Source organism: Mesoplodon densirostris, chromosome 2 (assembly GCF_025265405.1).
Source record: "Mesoplodon densirostris isolate mMesDen1 chromosome 2, mMesDen1 primary haplotype, whole genome shotgun sequence".
Classification (NCBI taxonomy): Eukaryota; Metazoa; Chordata; class Mammalia; order Artiodactyla; family Ziphiidae; genus Mesoplodon; species Mesoplodon densirostris.
In genome coordinates, this window is record NC_082662.1 from 120,484,645 (window position 1) to 120,502,745 (window position 18,101).

At 52.2% G+C, this 18,101-nt stretch overlaps 6 non-coding genes across 6 annotated transcripts; 2 read left to right on the plus strand and 4 right to left on the minus strand.

Annotated features, from left to right (window-relative positions):
* Positions 1-386: 386 nt before the first annotated feature.
* On the minus strand, positions 387-458 carry TRNAD-GUC (transfer RNA aspartic acid (anticodon GUC)). Its single transcript has one exon. It is a non-coding gene; the product is annotated as a tRNA-Asp (tRNA).
* Positions 459-1,048: 590 nt separating this feature from the next.
* Positions 1,049-1,131, plus strand: TRNAL-CAG (transfer RNA leucine (anticodon CAG)). Its single transcript has one exon. It is a non-coding gene; the product is annotated as a tRNA-Leu (tRNA).
* A 1,622-nt stretch (positions 1,132-2,753) lies between these two features.
* On the plus strand, positions 2,754-2,824 carry TRNAG-GCC (transfer RNA glycine (anticodon GCC)). The gene has a single exon. It is a non-coding gene; the product is annotated as a tRNA-Gly (tRNA).
* A 4,137-nt stretch (positions 2,825-6,961) lies between these two features.
* Positions 6,962-7,033, minus strand: TRNAE-CUC (transfer RNA glutamic acid (anticodon CUC)). The gene has a single exon. It is a non-coding gene; the product is annotated as a tRNA-Glu (tRNA).
* Positions 7,034-7,308: 275 nt separating this feature from the next.
* On the minus strand, positions 7,309-7,380 carry TRNAG-UCC (transfer RNA glycine (anticodon UCC)). The gene has a single exon. It is a non-coding gene; the product is annotated as a tRNA-Gly (tRNA).
* Positions 7,381-8,200: 820 nt separating this feature from the next.
* TRNAD-GUC (transfer RNA aspartic acid (anticodon GUC)) lies at positions 8,201-8,272 on the minus strand. Its single transcript has one exon. It is a non-coding gene; the product is annotated as a tRNA-Asp (tRNA).
* Positions 8,273-18,101: the final 9,829 nt, after the last annotated feature.

Consider the following 18,101-nt stretch of genomic DNA (forward strand, 5'->3'; position numbering starts at 1 on the left):
CCCTTCTCCACCGGGCGCCTGGGCCAGGCCAGGCGGGACGCCACTCATCCGCCTCCCACCCGTCCCGGCCGCTGTGCACCTATGCCGCTGTGCATAAGTGCAGCCTTGCGTCGCGACGCAAGGAGCCTCCTGCGACAGCCACTTTGGGCGGGCCGCAATGTCATCGAGAGCTTGTGGGGTCCAGAGGAGGCCCTCGCTCTGCCGTGGCAACTGAGCGCCCGGCGAGGAGGAAGGGCTGAAGGGCTGGAGGCGGTCGACGGTGTGCAGGCTGGGCACGCGCTGGCGTCCAGCGCCTCGCTGGAGGGCGGAGGGCGGAGAAGAAGGGCCCTTGGGAGCCAGGCGGCAGGACAGAGAGCGGCGCCAGCCACCAAAAGAGGGCGTGTTGCCTCCCCGTCGGGGAATCGAACCCCGGTCTCCCGCGTGACAGGCGGGGATACTCACCACTATACTAACGAGGACGGCGGCCACCGCCCCCGCGCCCGGGCCGCTCTCGGGCTGCCTGCCGACGCCTCCCCCTGCCCTCCGGCCCCCTGCCCACCACGGGCGCCCGGCACGTGCCCGACCCGACCCGACCCGACCCAACGCCACACCAACCGCGTCCTCCAAAGCAGCAGCCCCCGACCCCGACGGGGACCCGGCCCCGCGAGCCGCTGAAAACTCCCAGTGCGCGCTGCCTATTGCCTCCAACGCGGGCATCGCGCCGGGAGGAGGGGGCCCTGAGACCGAAAGCAAGGCTGCGAGGAGGGCGTGGGCGCGCGCCTGGCCATGGCCGGCGAGGAGAGGCGCGGGTGGGGGCCGGCGGCAGGGGCTGGCCCGACGCGGCCCGGCTCCGTCCGGGGCCAGGGGTGGGCGAGGGCGCCACCGCGGCGGAGCCAGGCGCGCCGTCTGGCCTTGCTCCCCGTCGGCCGCCGCGCGCCCGCTCCGTCGCTCAGCCACACGGCCGCGCGCCTGGCGCGGAGCACCGCGTCCCGCCAAGGGCACCGGCGTTCGCGTCGCGTCGCGTCGGGTCCCAGCCAGCCGAGCGGCCACGCGCACGCCCAGGCCCGCCGTCAGGATGGCCGAGCGGTCTAAGGCGCTGCGTTCAGGTCGCAGTCTCCCCTGGAGGCGTGGGTTCGAATCCCACTCCTGACAAGCCAGCCTTTTGGCCCGCCCGGCAAACGCACCCGGCCCTGTCTATGGCAGCGCTTTACTGCCTTCCAGTCCGTTCGCGCCTGGCACTCTTGCGGCCTCTCCAAACTCCGGCCCGGACATCCACGCCTCTCAGACGCGGAACCTTCTCAGCCATGGCCGCGGGCCCGGCAGAAACGGCCCGCTAGGAACCCTCCAGCGACGGGCTTTTCCGGACAAACGCCCTCCCCGCCACTTGCTACGCCCCCTCCTACCTGCACCCACACCAGGAAACCCTTCAGTCCTTCGCAGCACATCTTTCCTCACCTGCTTGCGGCTGCTGCTGCTGCTGGTCTTCCTGCCTGCCTGCCTGCCTGCCTGCCTGCCTTCGTCCCTCCCCCTCCCCCTCCCCCTCCCCCGCTCCACCCCGCCCCCAGCGCCACACGCAGAACGGCCGCGTGTGGAAAGCCCTCCACGTCTCGCCCACCCTCCGACTTCTGCCTGGCGAACAGCGGACTCGTTCTCACAGCCTTTCTTGCACTTCCGCCACCAGCAGCTCTCCCTCTTTCCAACATCCTGTCCTTCCCGCCAGCCCCAACGGCCCGCCTGCCCATTCCATTCCCTCCACGCCGCCGACACCGTGTTGCCGGCCTGTGGTGCGGGCCCTCGGTGCTTTTTCGCCTTGGGACCCTGGCCGGACCACACCTGCCTGCCTGCCTGCCTGCCGGGCCGCGTGCAGCCCAGCCTCCTGCTGGCCAGCCCACAGGGGGCCCTCCCTGCATGGGGCCTGGCGCAGGAGTCGCTCCCGGGAACGGTGCTCAGGTGAGTAGTGAGCGGAAGCCCTGGATGCCCTGTCACCCACCACAGACGTCCGGCCCCCAGCACGAGCCACCCACCTCGGCGCCACAGTGCAAGTCCGTCGGGGAAGCCGCTGCTCCGGCCGGACCCAACCACACCCTGGCGCGCTCCGTCCGTCACCGGGCTGTCCGCGAACAAGCAGGCCGTCTGCCAAAGGGCTTCTCCTCACAACCAACGCAGCAGAGCGGGACCCCGCGGGAGGTGGGGGTGGGGCAGAGCGCAGAGGCGAGGCTCAGACACCTTTGGTCTTTTGGCCTGAGCGCCGTTCGGCGACGGCGACGGCGGCGGCAGCGGAGGTGCCCGGTGTCCATCTCCCTCGCTCGCGGTCCCTGCACAGCCCCGAGCTCCGATCCCTGCCCCCGCCCGCCCTCGCACGCCCCGCACCAGCAAGAAAGCCAGCCGCCAGAGGGACTGTGCGTCGGGGCCGGGCGGCGGCTGAGAGGAACGTCGGTGCTCAGCCGCAGCTTCGGGCGCGGGCCAGGCCGCTTCGGCTCCTGGCTTCCTCTGGCCACACCGACAGTCTCGCGGCGGCCGCGGACAGCAGAGAAAGCTCAGGACGGGCCGAGCCCGCCTGCGTCCCTCCGTCCCTCGGTGCTTCCGACCGCCTCGCGCCCTGGGGTCGCCAGCGTGCCCGGAGCCTCTCATTCAGGTGGCCCGTCGGTCTCCTGCTCAAATGGAGCACGTGCCCACGGGGCGAGCAGTGACCAGGGTCCGGCGGTTGGCGGCGAGCGCCGCTGGGGCAGCGTTGGGCGCCGCTGGGACAGCGGCGGGCGCCGGCGGCCATAGGTGCATGGGTGGTTCAGTGGTAGAATTCTCGCCTGCCACGCGGGAGGCCCGGGTTCGATTCCCGGCCCATGCAGCCGCAGCGCCCCCTTTTGGTTCCCGCAGCCCCAAAGCGGAGCTGGGCTTCCCCGCTGCCACACTCAAGGCACCGGTCCTGCAACGGCTCGCTCACCACCGCACCTTCCGGCCCCTGTCCTTCCCACGCCGACGCCCCCACCCCACACACACCCGGGAGCCAGGCCTCCAGGACCCGACACCTTGCGGGCTCAGCCACTCTTGCGCCCAGACCCCTTCCTTGGCCTTCTTCCCTTCCTCACCCCGACCCCGCTTGTGTCACGCTTTTCACTGGAAGGAGCACCCCACACTGGCACCCGCACGGCCCAACCTCTTCACCTTTCGCCTCGTGTCCAAGCTCTCTGCCTCACTCTGCCCCCACTCCGAAAATCGTACTATGTTTGCACGACCAGGAGCAAGGAAGTTGCCACCTCTGCGAGTGATACATCCCATTTTCCTGGAGAGTCCCCAAAGCGTTCACGTGCACGAGGAGTTCCAAAGAAGTCCACACTGTCATCGCAGACTGCCCTCTAGATTCACGTTTGGACCCTCAACAGAAATACGTTTCCAACACCGGCCCGCTCCTCCACCGCTACTGCCCCCACCACCATCGGCACGACAAACACCACCCCGTCCCCTGAACCTCTGCTCCCACCAACAGCATCAGCCCTCGGGACAGCACCGCCAGCACCACCGCCTCAGCCTCCAGCCTACTCCCACAAACACCACCCTCCTACCTCCAATCTCCCCACTTTTCCCCCGATCCTTTCCACATCCTACGTTGTCAAGGATCCTGCCCTTGCCTCTGTCCCGTTGCCCTCCTTTGTTCCCCCTTCGTCGTCTTCTCCTTTTCGTAGCAGCGTGGTTGGTTTACAACAGCGTGTTACTTTCAGGTGTACAGCAAAGTGATTCCGTTATATGTCCTTTTCCGGCTTATTTTCCATTCATTATACGTTATCACGACATGTGAATACAGTTCCCTGCGCTGTACAGTAAATCCTTGTTGCTTATGTGCTTTATGTATAGTATTTCCTCTCTGTTAATCGCAGCTCCGGATTTTTCCCCGCCCTACGCTTTCCCCTTGGCTAACGAACAGTGTCTTTTCTATGTCTGTGAGTCTGTTTCTCTTTGGCACATACATTCGTTTGTAGTACGGTTTACGTGCCACATGTCGTTGTGCTTCTCTGCCTGACTCACGTCGCTAAGTGTAATATACTTTGGTCCCTCCTTATTGGTGCAAATGGCAATATCTCACTCTTTTGAATGGCTGAGTAGTATTCCACGGTACATATATACCACGTCTTCCTGTGCCAGCCATCGGTTGATGGGCACTTGGGTTTTGTCCATGTCTTGGCTGTGGCCCGTAGGGCTGCTGTGAACATGGGGGTGCATGGATCTCTTCAAATGACCGTTTCTCTCCCCTGCCGACGTGTACCCACGATGGGGATTGCTGGATCGTGTGAGAGCTCATATTTCACCTATTTTTTTTTAGTGTGTTGTTTTTATTTATGCATTTGATATTTATCTTTCCATTTACTTACTTACCTATAAGAACTAGTAGCTGTAATTTTGGAAGAAAAGTTGATTAACAATATTGAGTTCGTTTCAGGTGCACAGCAAAGCGGATACTGTTTTCCATGTCTAATGTTGTTTCACATTGCTTTCCATTATAGCTTACTACAGGATACTGAATAGCATCCCCTGTGTTCTACTGGAAATCCTTGTTGCGTATGTCTTTTATATGAAGTACGGTGTATCTGTTCATCGCAGCTCCTAACTTATGTCTCCACCCCTCCCTTTCTCCTCGGGTAACCATCAGTGTGTTTTCTATGCCTGTGAGTCTGTTTCTCTTTGGCACATACGTTCTTTTCTACTATGTTTTAGATTTAGATTGCACGTATCTTTGTGCTTCTCTGTCAGACTTACTTCACTAAGTGTAATATTCTCTAGGACCATCCTCATTGTGGCAAATGGCCATATTTCATTTTCGGAAATGGCTGAGGAATATTCCACAGTACATATATACCACATCTTTTTCCGTCAGCCAACCGTTGATGGGCACATGGGTTTCTCCTCTGTCTTGGCTGTGGCACGTAGTGCTGCTACAAACACGGGGGTGCGTGGATCTCTTCAAACAACGGTTTTTCCCTTTGGCGGATGTGTACCCACGATGGGGATTGCTGGATCATCCGATGGCTCATGTTTCTCCTATTTATTTTGTTCGTTGCTTTTATTTATTTATTTACTTACTTACTTTCAACTAGTGGTACTTGTGGTTTAGGGAGAAGAGTTGATTACCAATATTGAGTTAGCTTCAGGTGTACAGCAAGGGGATACTGTTTTCCATGTTTAATATTCTTTCAGATTGATTTCCAGTATAGGTTAGTGCAGGATATTGAATATCATTCCCTGTGTTATTCTGTAAATCCTTGTTGCTTATCTCCTTGATATGAAGTACTGTGTGTCTGTTCATCGAGCTCCTAATTCATCCCTCCACCCCTCCTTTTTCTCCTCGGGTAACCATCACTGTGTTTCCTAGGTCTGTGAGTCTGTTTCTCTTTGGCACATACATTCATTGGTAGTACTTTTGAGAGTCCACCTATCTTTGTGCTTCTCTGTCGGACCTACTTCACTAAGTGTAATATTCTCTGGGAGCATTCTTGTTGCAGCAAATGGCAATATTTCATTCTTTTTCATTAATGGCTGAGTAATACCGCATAGTACATATATACCACCTCCTCTTGTACTAGCCACCCGTCGATGGGCACTTGGGTTTTCTTGCATGTCTTGGCTAGTGCAAATAGTGCCGCGGTGAACACGGAGGTGCTTGTGCCTTTTTGAACCCTTGTTTCATCGTTTCCGGGTACGTACCCAGGAGTGGGATTGCGGGATCAGACGGGACCTCTCCTTTGGCCTCCTTCAACCTCAACCCCTCCTCCCCCCACCCCCGCCGCTACACACACCTGAGACTGGATGGCTTCTCCCGATGAGAGGTGATGTATGTCTCTGGGGCAGTAGAATGCCCCCACCCCATTCGGACCCCGCCTAGCCCCCGTGGCGCGCTCCGTTTCTCTTGTTCTCCTTCCTGCCTGCCTCCTACCCACCGTCCCCAGTCCCAACCCATTGCTTAGCCTGACCACCTCGCCGCACAGCACACCGGTCTGGGGCGCTCACCCGCCACCCCACCGCGAAGGGGTCCTCTCCCACCATCTTCCTCGGCCCACAGCCCACTCACACACCCCGCCCTTCCCCCCAGCCTGCAGGCTCGGACCCCTCTCCCCGCCACCTTCCCCTTGTATCCCAGGCCCGACTGTCACATGTCCTGCCCGGAAGTCTCACTTCCGCCGGCGCTCCTCAGACCCACTCCTACTCCAGGCCCACCCGCACACACGTGCCGGGCCAGGTGCCGCCATCACCCCCAAGCTTCTGCTGAGCCCCTGCCTGAGTGGCCAGCTGCTCTCCCGGGCCAGGTTTCCGCCAGGCCAACACCTCCCGCTCCTGCCCGGGCTCCAGCCACACACCACAGGCCCTTCCTCGCACCTCCCAGCACGCGGCCCACCGCCGCCCCCTCTCCATGGGGTCGTTCTGCTCCGTTCCCTAACCCGCGTGGGGTGGCCACCGACCACGGCCACAAACACCTTCATCCCACACTGTCAGCCACCCCCAAGGCGCCGGCGCGGGCGTTCAGGAAGCCTGCTGCGGTGGTTCGAAGCACCCGTCTGCCCACCGGTGCTCCTTTCCACGGGGGATCCGGCGCTGTCAGAAGGCACCGCGTGTGACACCGCCGTCGCCGTCGGCGCCGCCGCCGCTGTCGCCGTGGGGAGAAGCAGTGCCGCTGGAGAGTCCAAACACAGGCGGGGCCGTTTGCTCGTGGCCACAGCCTCGGCGGGGAGAGGCGCTGCCCCGGCCACTCGTGTTTGGGGCTGAGGCAAGCGTCCGAAAAGGAAGACGCGGGACGTCGAAGGCCTCGAGTGGGCGCGCGCCAGTGCGGCCAAAAGGTTGGGCCGGGGAGGGAGGGTGGAGGTCGCCTGGCAGGGCCTGGGCTGGAGGTGCAGGGCGCCGGGCGGCTGTTGTCGGGGCGCGGCGCCGAGGCCCCGGAGCACCGGGTGGCCTAAAAGTGGGATGTGGACGGTGGGAGGTAGAGAGGAAGAAGAAGGGCTTCCCTGACCGGGAATCGAACCCGGGCCGCGGCGGTGAGAGCGCCGAATCCTAACCACTAGACCACCAGGGAGCGTCCGCCTCTACCCGCTGCTCCTGCTCGACCCATAGCACCCGCTCGGCGCCACCTTGGCGCCAAGACCCGGCCTTTCCAAGTCCAGCCACGCGCCGCCCCTGGCAACCCACGTGGCCTCCCGTCCGTCCTGCTTGCAGCACCCTCACAACACCGCGCGCCTGCTTCTCGCACACACAAGAAGAGCCGCCTGGGCCAGCTAGCTCCCTGCTCCCAGCTCTCCCTCACAGGCCCTCGGCCGGCCGCCCGCAGAGCCCGGCAAAAGGTCAGCCCGCTGCGTTGGCCGGGAATCGAACCCGGGTCAACTGCTTGGAAGGCAGCTATGCTCACCACTATACCACCAACGCTGCACAGCCCGGGCCGCCCCGAGACGCCGGCACCGGGCTCGCCCGAGCGCGCTCTCGTCGCCGCCTCCTCCTGCTCCTCCTCCTCCTCCTCCGACTCCTTCTCTGACGACTCCTCCTCCTTCTCCTCCTCCTCCTGCTCCCCTTTCTCTTCCTCGTTCTCCTCCTCCTCCTCAGCCGCAGCCGCCGCTTGGAGCAGCCCTGCCCCGACGCCCCGACGGCCGGCAGCTCTGTGGTGGCACAGGCGCCACCAAGGCCCCCCGGCGCCCCACCCGCGCCGGCCCTACGAAGCTGCCCTAGGACACCCGCCCGACGGCCTCAGGGGGGCGCTCTCGCCGCCTTGCTGCTCCGGGTCCCTGGGCTCCACGCCGCGGCCCGCCCCCGCCCCGGGGGTACGCGTCTTCCAGACCCCGGCTCGCCAAAGCCCTTCTCCACCGGGCGCCTGGGCCAGGCCACTTCCCGCACCGACAGGGGACGCCACTCATCCGCCTCCCACCCGTCCCGGCCGCTGTGCACCTATGCCGCTGTGCATAAGTGCAGCCTTGCGTCGCGACGCAAGGAGCCTCCTGCGACAGCCACTTTGGGCGGGCCGCAATGTCATCGAGAGCTTGTGGGGTCCAGAGGAGGCCCTCGCTCTGCCGTGGCAACTGAGCGCCCGGCGAGGAGGAAGGGCTGAAGGGCTGGAGGCGGTCGACGGTGTGCAGGCTGGGCACGCGCTGGCGTCCAGCGCCTCGCTGGAGGGCGGAGGGCGGAGAAGAAGGGCCCTTGGGAGCCAGGCGGCAGGACAGAGAGCGGCGCCAGCCACCAAAAGAGGGCGTATTGCCTCCCCGTCGGGGAATCGAACCCCGGTCTCCCGCGTGACAGGCGGGGATACTCACCACTATACTAACGAGGACGGCGGCCACCGCCCCTGCCCCCGGGCCGCTCTCGGGCTGTCTGCGGACACCTCCCCCTGCCCTCCGGCCCCCTGCCCACCACGGGCGCCCGTCACGTGCCCGACCCGACCCGACCCAACGCCACACCAACCGCGTCCTCCAAAGCAGCAGCCCCCGACCCCGACGGGGACCCGGCCCCGCGAGCCGCTGAAAACTCCCAGTGCGCGCTGCCTATTGCCTCCAACGCGGGCATCGCGCCGGGAGGAGGGGGCCCGAGACCGAAAGCAAGGCTGCGAGGAGGGCGTGGGCGTGCGCCTGGCCTTGGCCTGCGAGTAGAGGCGCGGGTGGGGGCCGGCGGCAGGGGCTGGCCCGACGCGGCCCGTCTCCGTCCGCGGCCAGGGTTGGGCGAATCCGCCACCGAGGCGGAGCCAGGCGCGCCGTCTCGCCTTTCTCCCCGTTGGCCGCCCCGCGCCCGCTCCGTCGCTCAGCCACACGGCCGCGCGCCTGTCGCGGAGCACCGCGTCCGTCAAGGGCACCAGTGTTCGCGTCGCGTTGTGTCCCAGCCAGCCGTGTGGCCACCCGCAGGTCCAGCATCGCCGTCAGGATGGCCCAGCGGTGTAAGCCGCTGCGTTCAGTTTGTGGTCTCCTCTGGGGAGCGTGGGTTCGAATCCTTTTCCTTACAAATGCCTCCGGCCTTATCTGAGCCTTTTAGTGCCTTCCAGTTGTGCTTTTGTCTTCTTACTCTCAGCCTACTACCGTCCCCATCCCCCTTTTAGCCCACGCTAGCTCTGCGGCCTTGTGGACCCGACAACACCTAAGGCACTCCTAGCACCTCCAGCCCAAGCCCTTGGAGGCAAACTTCTCCCTCCCCCCGACAGAACTGGTAGCCGCATTGTTGCGAGCGCCCACTCGAGACTTTCGACGTCCCGTGTCTTCCTTTTCGGAAGTTTGCCTCAGCCCCAAACACCAGTGGCCGGGGCAGTGCCTCTCCCCGCCGCGGCTGTGGCCACGAGCAAATGGCCCCGCCTATGTTTGGACTCTCCAGCACCACTGCTTCCCCCGTGACGCCCCTCCCTTCTGACCACCCACCCCTTCTTTCCTTGTGAGGTGCTGGTGCTGCTGGTGCTTGTGGTCTTGGTGCTGCTGGTGGTGGCCTCTGGTTCTGGTGTTGTGTGGGCGCTGATGCTGTTGTTTGTTGTAAAGGGGGTGGTGGTGGGCAAAGGTGTGGTGAGGTGGGGGTTAGGGGTGAGGGTGGTGGTGTTTGTGTTGAGTTCTGGCAGCGTCAGCGCTGGAGAAAACTGCAGAAGGTTCGGGAGAGTGATCTACATCAAAAACAAGGTCTACAAGTTGTGGTGCTCCTGTGGTCCTGGTGGTTCCCAGTCTAGTGGTACTGGAGGTGGTAATGATTTAGTTTGTGGTGGTCGATTGCCACTGCTTCAGGGAGGAAATTAGTAGGCAGTTGAGAGGCATCTACACATCATGGTCGTGTTTTTTAGGTAGCTGGTGTTCCCTTACTAGGTTCCACATTTTAGCACATTCTTGGGACTTTTTCGCTTAGTTTATTGCCCTAACACTTCTGAATTAGTGCCATTCATTTAACATATATATAATATATATATATATATATATATATATATTTTTTTTTTACTATTTTACTTTTTCTAAATTATATGGGATGAAATGACAAATCTGATATGTCCATTTTCAGAATTGTGACAATCTTCGTACTTAACAAAAGGCCTGTTGCCCGTCTAGCATGAGGCCACCATTATATCACTGGCTTTTTATTTTTATTTCATTTATTTACTTATTTTTTGGCCACGCTGCAGGGCTTGTGTGATTTCAGTGTCCCACCATGGGTTGAATCCTGGCCAAGGAAGTGAAAACCCAGAATCCTAACCAGTAGATCACCGGCTTTTTATAAAAGGAAAATCTTTACTGGGAGGTTCATGGTAAGGAGATAACTTTAATCTGTCTCTTCATTTTTCAATTAAGCCAAACCTTTAGAAAAAAATTTTTTATTGAAGTATAGTTGACTTTTTAGTTGAAGTATAATTGAATATATAATTAAAAGAATATATATGTATTCTTCTTCAGATTCTTTTCCATTATAGTTCATTAAAAAATAATGAAACTTGTTCCCTATGCTATATAGTAGGTCCTTGTTGTTTACCCTTTTTATAGACAGTAGTGCGTACATGCTGATCTTGATGCCAAAAGCACAGCTTCTCTGTACACCAGTGCCGAATCGAATCTTGGAGACAAGAGTTTTGGGTGAAGTAGAAAAAGATAGGTTTATTACTTTGCCAGGCAGAGGGGGACACAGCGGGCTCCTCCATCAAAAAGCTATGTGTACCCACTTGGAGAGGATAGTGAGAAGTTTTATAGTAATGTTCAAATAGGGTATTATCAGTTCGTGGAGATTCTTCTGATGGCCTGGTGGTAGGGTAAGTAGAAGTTAGCATCATCAACCTTCAGCTGGTCCAGGGTCTAGATGCTTGTGGGCAGCATACCATCGTTAATTTCTCCCATCTGGTGGAGGTTTCAGTATCTGCTAAGTAGTTCAAAGATATTGTTGTATGTGTCAGTTGATGGGGAACCAGGACCTTGCCCCAAGGCTGCAATATTGTTTCTCTTGACAGTTTGTTTCTCCCTGGTCTTGCATCTCCTCCCTTTCCTAATTAACGATGCTTGAATCTGCCAGTTGGAACTCAGGGAAAGTCCTGGAGGCTGAATGAAGGCTATTTCCTGTAATCAAAGAAATGGGGGACACAGAAAGGCTTTGTGCCCAGGAGCCCCACAGGGACCTGCTCGGTATCAATCTCAAACTCTCAATTTATCCCTCTCCCCCTTTCCCCTTTGGTAACCATAAGTTTGTTTTGTATGTCTGTCAGTCTGTTTCCATCTTGTAAGTTCATTTTAGATTCCACATATTTTAGATTATACATATAAGTGATATCATATGGTATTTGTCTTTTTCTTCTGAGTTACTTCCCTTAATATGATAATTTTTAGGTCCATCCCTGTTGCCACAAATGGCATTATTTCCTTCTTTTTTATGGCTGAGTAATATTCCATTGTGTACATATACTACATTCTGTATCCATTCATCTGTCAATGGACACTTAGGTGCTTTCATGTCTTGGCTATTGTAAATAGTTGAGATTCAGCCAACTTTTATGAATTAGGGGAAGGTTAGTTGGTATATGCTGATGGCGCACGTTTTGAATGGAGGAATTTGAAACTTGGCCATTTATGGTAGGATATAGTAAATGGGTCTTCAGCACTGGATTTTCCTGGACAAGGGACCCTTTTCTCTGAAAGAGTTCCGGCATTCAGTTTACCTTCGTTTCCACCTCCTTTGGTTCCATGGTGGGGAGGGGGGATAACCTTTTGTTCCAGGTGTTGTTTGAGGTCAAAGTTTTCTTCTTTGCTCATGCCTTGGATGCATGACTTACAGTTTGTTTGTCTCTGAAAACCAACTTAGTATCTTGTTGCAAACAGGACAGGGCTAGTTTCTGGCTGGTTCTGAGAGTACATATTCATAGAAGAATTTCAAATAGACAATCCCTATGTGAACATGTTCAGTCTCACTAAAAATCTATGAAATGTTGATTTTAAAAAGCTTGTGATATTTTAAATATCTTTTCCCATTTCATATGAGCACTTCATAGAAATAGCAAAAGTGAAAGAATTTTACCATAAACACTTGTGTAGTGGCTTGAATAGTATCCCCCTTAAATTAATACCCACTTGGAACCTCAGAATGTGAGCTTATTTGGTATAGGATCTTTGTAGATGTAATTAGTTAAGGTTCTTGAGATAAAATCATTCTGGATTTAGGGTGGGCCCTAAATCTAGTAACTGGTGTCCTTATAAAAACAGGAGAGGACACATAGAGACACGCAGAGAGAAGGCTGTATAAGATGGAGATGAAGGCAGAGATTAGAGTTACATTGCCACAAGCAAAGGAATCCTGGGAGTCACCAAAAGCTAGAAGGAGGCAAGGAAGGATTCTTCCCTAGAAACTTCAGAGGGAGCATGACCCTGCTGATACCTTGATTTCAGACTTCTAGGCTCCAGGGCTGTGAGAGAATAGATTCCTGTTGTTTTAAGCCACTCGGTATGGTACTTTGTTATGGCAGCCCTGGGAAACTAATGCAATTTGCATACCTACCATCTAGGTTTTACAATTAACATTCTACTTTATCACATATTTGTCTATTTATCCAAACTTCTAGTTTGTGATATTTTTAGACTTATCAGATATTATCAATATTTTCAGTATTTGACATTGCAATGTTCCTGAGGGTCTGAGGGAATGATCAGTATTATGCACTTTGTTGGAAGTAAAATTATTCTACAAAGTTTTTAGAGAAAAATTTGGATCTATCTAAATTTTAAATGTTTATTTTTTTATCAAACAATTCCACTGTAGGAATTTATCTTACCCAAATATTTGCACTAGTGGACAAGGTTGTATGTTCCTTGCTTTATTATAGAAACTAGGAAATATCTCACATGTTCATGGTTAAGAGCCTGTTTATGAAATACGTAACACAATGTAGCTGTTTGAAAGAGTGAGTAGATAAGTATATATGTCAAATATATACTTTTGTGGTAGTCAGCTTCCAAGACAGCTTCTAATGATCATCACCTCCTGGCTTCCAAACCCTCTGCAGTCACCTCCCACACTATGTCAGGGTATGTCTATGTCAACAGAATATAGCCAAAATGAAGGTATGTCACTTCCAACATTAGGTTAGGAAATACTATGGCTTTCATCTTGGGCGCTCTCTCTCTCTCTCTCTCTCTCTCTCTCTCTCTCTCTCTCTCTCTCTGTCGCATAACCTTCTTTGGGAGAAGCCAGTTGACATTTTGTGAAGATACACGGGCAGCCTATGGAGAGACCTACATGGTGAGGAAGCAAGGCTAAGCAGGTAAGTAGCCACCTGAATTAGCTCAGAACTGGATCCTCCAGTCCAGTTGAAGCTTCAGATGACTGCAGACCCAGCCAACAGCTTGATGGCAACTTCCTGAGGACCTTGAGGCATAACTATGCAGCTAAGTTGCTCCTGGATTCCTGACCCTAGAAACTGTGACATAATAAATGTTGTTTCAACTTGCTAAGTTTTGGAGTAATATGTTATGCAGCCATAGATAACTAATACAAATAGTATGTTAAAAAAGTAAATTATACCATAGTGTAATCATATAATGATAAATCTTATATATGCATATACATTTTTTCATATAAATTCTTGAAATTCATAACATAATATCATGGTGAGTAGATATAATAATGTGGTGAGTAGATCTTATGTCATTTGTCCTATTGTATTATTTAAATTTTTATAATTAACTCTAATAATAATTGATGTGTAATTGAGCTTTATTGGTATATAATTGATATACAGTAAAATGTACACATTTAAAGTTTACAGTATAAGTTTTGCCATACAGATCCATCACTACGATCAAGATAATGAACATATTATCACCCCCAAGATTTTCTCCTTCCCCTTGTTAATCACATCCCTCCCCAGGCAACAATTAATTTGCTTTCTGTCACCATTGATTAGTTTTTATTTTATAGGACATAACTGTCTAATAATATTTCTGTGATAATGAAAATGTCTTATATCTGCATTGTCCAATATGGAGTCACTATTCACATGTGGCTATTGAGCTCTTGAAAAGAGGCTTATCTAAATTGAGAAATCCTGTAAGTGTAATACACACTGGATTTCAAAGACTTAATATGAAGACAAGAATATAAAATATCTCATTAATATTTTATACTGATTATATACTGAAATGATACTATATTGGATATATTGCATTTATGTATTGAATTGTGTCCCACCCCCCAAATTCATATGGAGAGGTCCTAACTCCCAGTACTTCAGAATGTGAATTTATTTGGAACTAGGATATTTATTTCCTATGTAATTAGTTAAGATGAGGTAGAGTGGACCCCTAATGCAATAGGCCTAATATCCCCCCACTTTTTTTTTTGGCCGCACCACACGGCATGTGGGATCTTAGTTCCCCGACTAGGGACCCCTGCATTGGAAGCACGGAGTCTTGACCCCTGGACTGCCAGGTAGGTCCTAGCATCCATATTAAAAAGGGAAAGTCAGATACAAACACACACACAAACAGAGGGAGAACACAGATGAAGTTTGGAGTTATGCAGCCACAAGCCAAGGAACTATTAGAACCTAGGAAAGAGGCCTAGAACAGATCTTTCCCTAGGGCCTTCAGAGGGGCCATGGCCCTACTTGACACTTTGATCTGACTCCTAGCCTCTGAAATGGAAGTAATAAATTTCTGTTGTTTAAGTTACTCAGTTTGTGGTACTTTTTTTATGGCAGCCCTAAAAAACTAATACACTAGGTTAAATAAAATATTAATTTTACCTGTTCCTTTTTACTTCTTTTTTAATACTCCTTCTTGAAGAAGGCCCTCTCTCTTCTCTCTTCAAATACCCTATGGAACTAATGCATGGGTTTCTGAAAAATTATGCAATCCCATTTAAAATGAAAGTAAACATACTCCTTTATCGCATAATATGGCGCCTAAGGTGGTAGGGGCCTACAGGGGAAACCTTCCACAGTTAAGGCAATGAGAATGGAGTCTGGCTCCACATACCTGTGATGGAAGGGACACTTTTTTCCTGCACTCTTAACTCTGGAGGGTGTAATTGTTACCAAGTGCAAGCTCACTGCTCGCTGCAGCACAGGCCAATAAATCAGAGACGAGGTGTTGAGGCAAGGAATACGGATTTATTCGGAAACCCAGCAGACCAGGAAGATGGCAGACTAAAGGCTCAAAATAACCATCTTGGGGCTTCCCTGGTGGCGCAGTGGTTGAGAGTCCGCCTGCCGATGCAGGGGACATGGGTTCGTGCCCCGGTCCTGGAGGATCCCACATGCCGCAGAGCGGCTGGGTCCGTGAGCCATGGCCGCTGAGCCTGCACGTCCGGAGCCTGTGCTCCGCAACGGGAGAGGCCACAACAGTGAGAGGCCCGCGTACCGCAAAAAAATAAATAAATAAAAATAACCACCTTATCAGGGTTTGGATGCCAGTTTCTTTTATAGCACAGAGAGGGGGAGGAGATGAGGAAGTAAATAAAAAGGCCATAAGTTTTGCAAATATCCCCTAGAATGGCTAGCATAGGGGAGGGGATGTGTTAATTTCTTCTTTCTTGCAGCCATCACAGGTGGACAGGGTCCAGATGTTTCCCTGAACAAAGGCACTTTGGTTTAACATTCAGGCAGAGGGGCTCAGGCAGAGGGGCAGCGTTCCCCAAGGCAGGCCATTATGTACTGACAGTATACTTTTAGTGAACAAAAGCAACAGGAAGCAAAGGAAGCAAAGGTTAAAGTGAAAGAAACAGATACCACATATAGTCAGATTTGGCTCTTCCCTGTTACAAACTGTTGCAACATGAAGAAATGTGACGAGAACATCACAGTCAAGAATTACAGTGGAGGGCCTCCCTGGTGGCGCAGTGGTTAAGAGTCCACCTGCCGATGCAGGGGATACGGGTTCGTGCCCCGGTCTGGGAGGATCCCATATGCCGCGGAGCAGCTGGGCCCGTGAGCCATGGCCGCTGGGCCTGCGCATCCGGAGCCTGTGCTCTGCAACGGGAGAGGCCACAACAGTGAGAGGCCCGCATACCGCAAAAAGAAAAAAAAAAAAAAAAAAAAGAATTACAGTGGAGGTGGACAGTAGCACAAAAATCTCGGAGAGTAGATCATTTATTTGACTTTTTCTCTGAATTTTTTGTTTTGTTTTTGGTTTGAAGAAGAAAATAACTTTTCTAACCCTATTTTGTTTAGGCAAATATCCAAAGGAATGAGGTGAGCCCTCAGTACAACTGTAAATTAAAAGCTTTTTTTTCCATCCTTCCATCCCTTTCTTGAGCTCCCTTCTCCCTTCTCACTGGCTCCCTCCCTAATTGCCTTGAGTTCCCAGCACTCTGGATCTATGTCCCCTCTGATGAAACTACTAGCTTAAGAAGCTGATTCTCTCAAAGGTGTGTCATTAGACTGTGTCCTCAACTAGAAAAAAATGTTGATTTAAAGAAAACAAAACGCATGCATACTAGATCAAATAAAAAAGACACTCAAAGACAGAGAACAAAGTATGATGTGAGCTAACTGAAAGCAAACCTGGCAGTGTTTTTGGGAAGCCAGAATCTGAAGACATGACCACTCTCATCTGCTTTTCTCTCTACTTCTCTCCAATTTCAAAATTAATCAATTCCGATTCTCTTTTGCTTTCTCACTCTCTCCCCTTTCCTTCCTCCCTCTATCCTCTCTCCTTCTCTTAGATGGCTTGCTTTACTTTAACATGACCTAGCATGGTCTGACTCTATATGATCTTACAATTAAGTACCTGCCATCATCTAACTAAGGTCTCTGACCCTCAGTTAATTTCTAAAGACAGTCTAATTAGTCATTGGTCACTCACTGAACTCGCTCCTCCTTGGGCGATGATGGGACCTAACCTGAATTGAGAGGGCTGGGGGAGAAATTAGGAAAGGATTTTGTCAACCTGAAAGACCTAGGGCTGCCTCTTCTAGCTGCAAGCAAGGCAAGGGAAGTAGAGCGTGTATATCAGGTATGTATTGACATTATCTCATTATCTTATAATAGATATTATATTACCTATTTTTCCCTATGTTATGGTTATTGTATCTGGATGTATTAAAAATTAATGTAAAATTTATATATTTGTTATTTCATAAATGCTAGAGGGATCATCTCAATCAAGGATGGGATGATTTTTCACTTTTTACTTTTTTAAATGTGGCTTCTAGACAATTTGAATTTATATATGTGGCTCACATTACATTTCTACTGAAAGCACTGCAATAGAGGTATATTTAACAACAAATTTGTCTTGTCAGGTTTACTGGGAAACTGTTTCTTCTTCTCCAAGCCCTTTACCTGGTGATGCCTATCTATTCCATGTCCCTAGTTAATATGGAATGACAGTCTCTAATTAGCAAACAGCAATTGGTATTGCCTTTGGTATTCACCTAGAACTCTCTCCCATTTATCTGTAATTCAGCTCTCAAACTCTCAAGTCCTTTTGATGATCTATTTGGAAGAATTCTCTGATTTTGACACTTGATACTCTCTCCTCAACACAATTTCTAATTTGCTGTTTAATCTATGAACCTCCAGCCACAGACATTTTTGCTGTCAACATACCCACATCCATCCATCCATCCTGATCCCAAAGGATCCATATCTATTGCGCTAACTTGCTTGATTTTACTACTATGAGAGGTGAACTAAACAGATGCTATATTATTAAAAAATCAGTCAATCAGTGGAAACACTGACATTGTTCTATGAGTGTAGGGAATATCTTAGTACCAGTTACTCTGGTGGTTTTGTAGGTAAATATCATCTTGACTGTACTCAATGGTGTTAAACTTCAGGGATTAAATTATTCATTTATGAATTGGTGCAAATGCAGTAATCCTCTTTAAGTAAATTTCTGCCTGCAAGACTTCCTCATCCCATCTCCTACTGAAAGAAAGTATAAGACACCTAAACTTGGGGGAATATTCTCCCCAACCGCCAACATCATTTTATTTTATTAAACAAATTTTTTTTGGCTGCACCACACGGCTTGCAGGGATCTTAGTTCCCTGACGAAGGATCGATCCCAGGCCCACTGCAGTGGAAGCACAGAGTCCTAACCACTGGGCAGCCAAGGATTTCCCTTCCCAATATCATTTTAGAGGAGTTGACACTGAGCATTCTTTCTGACAATTATTAGATAATTACTAATTGAGGCCATTCAGTTGATTTAGGGTAATAAAAT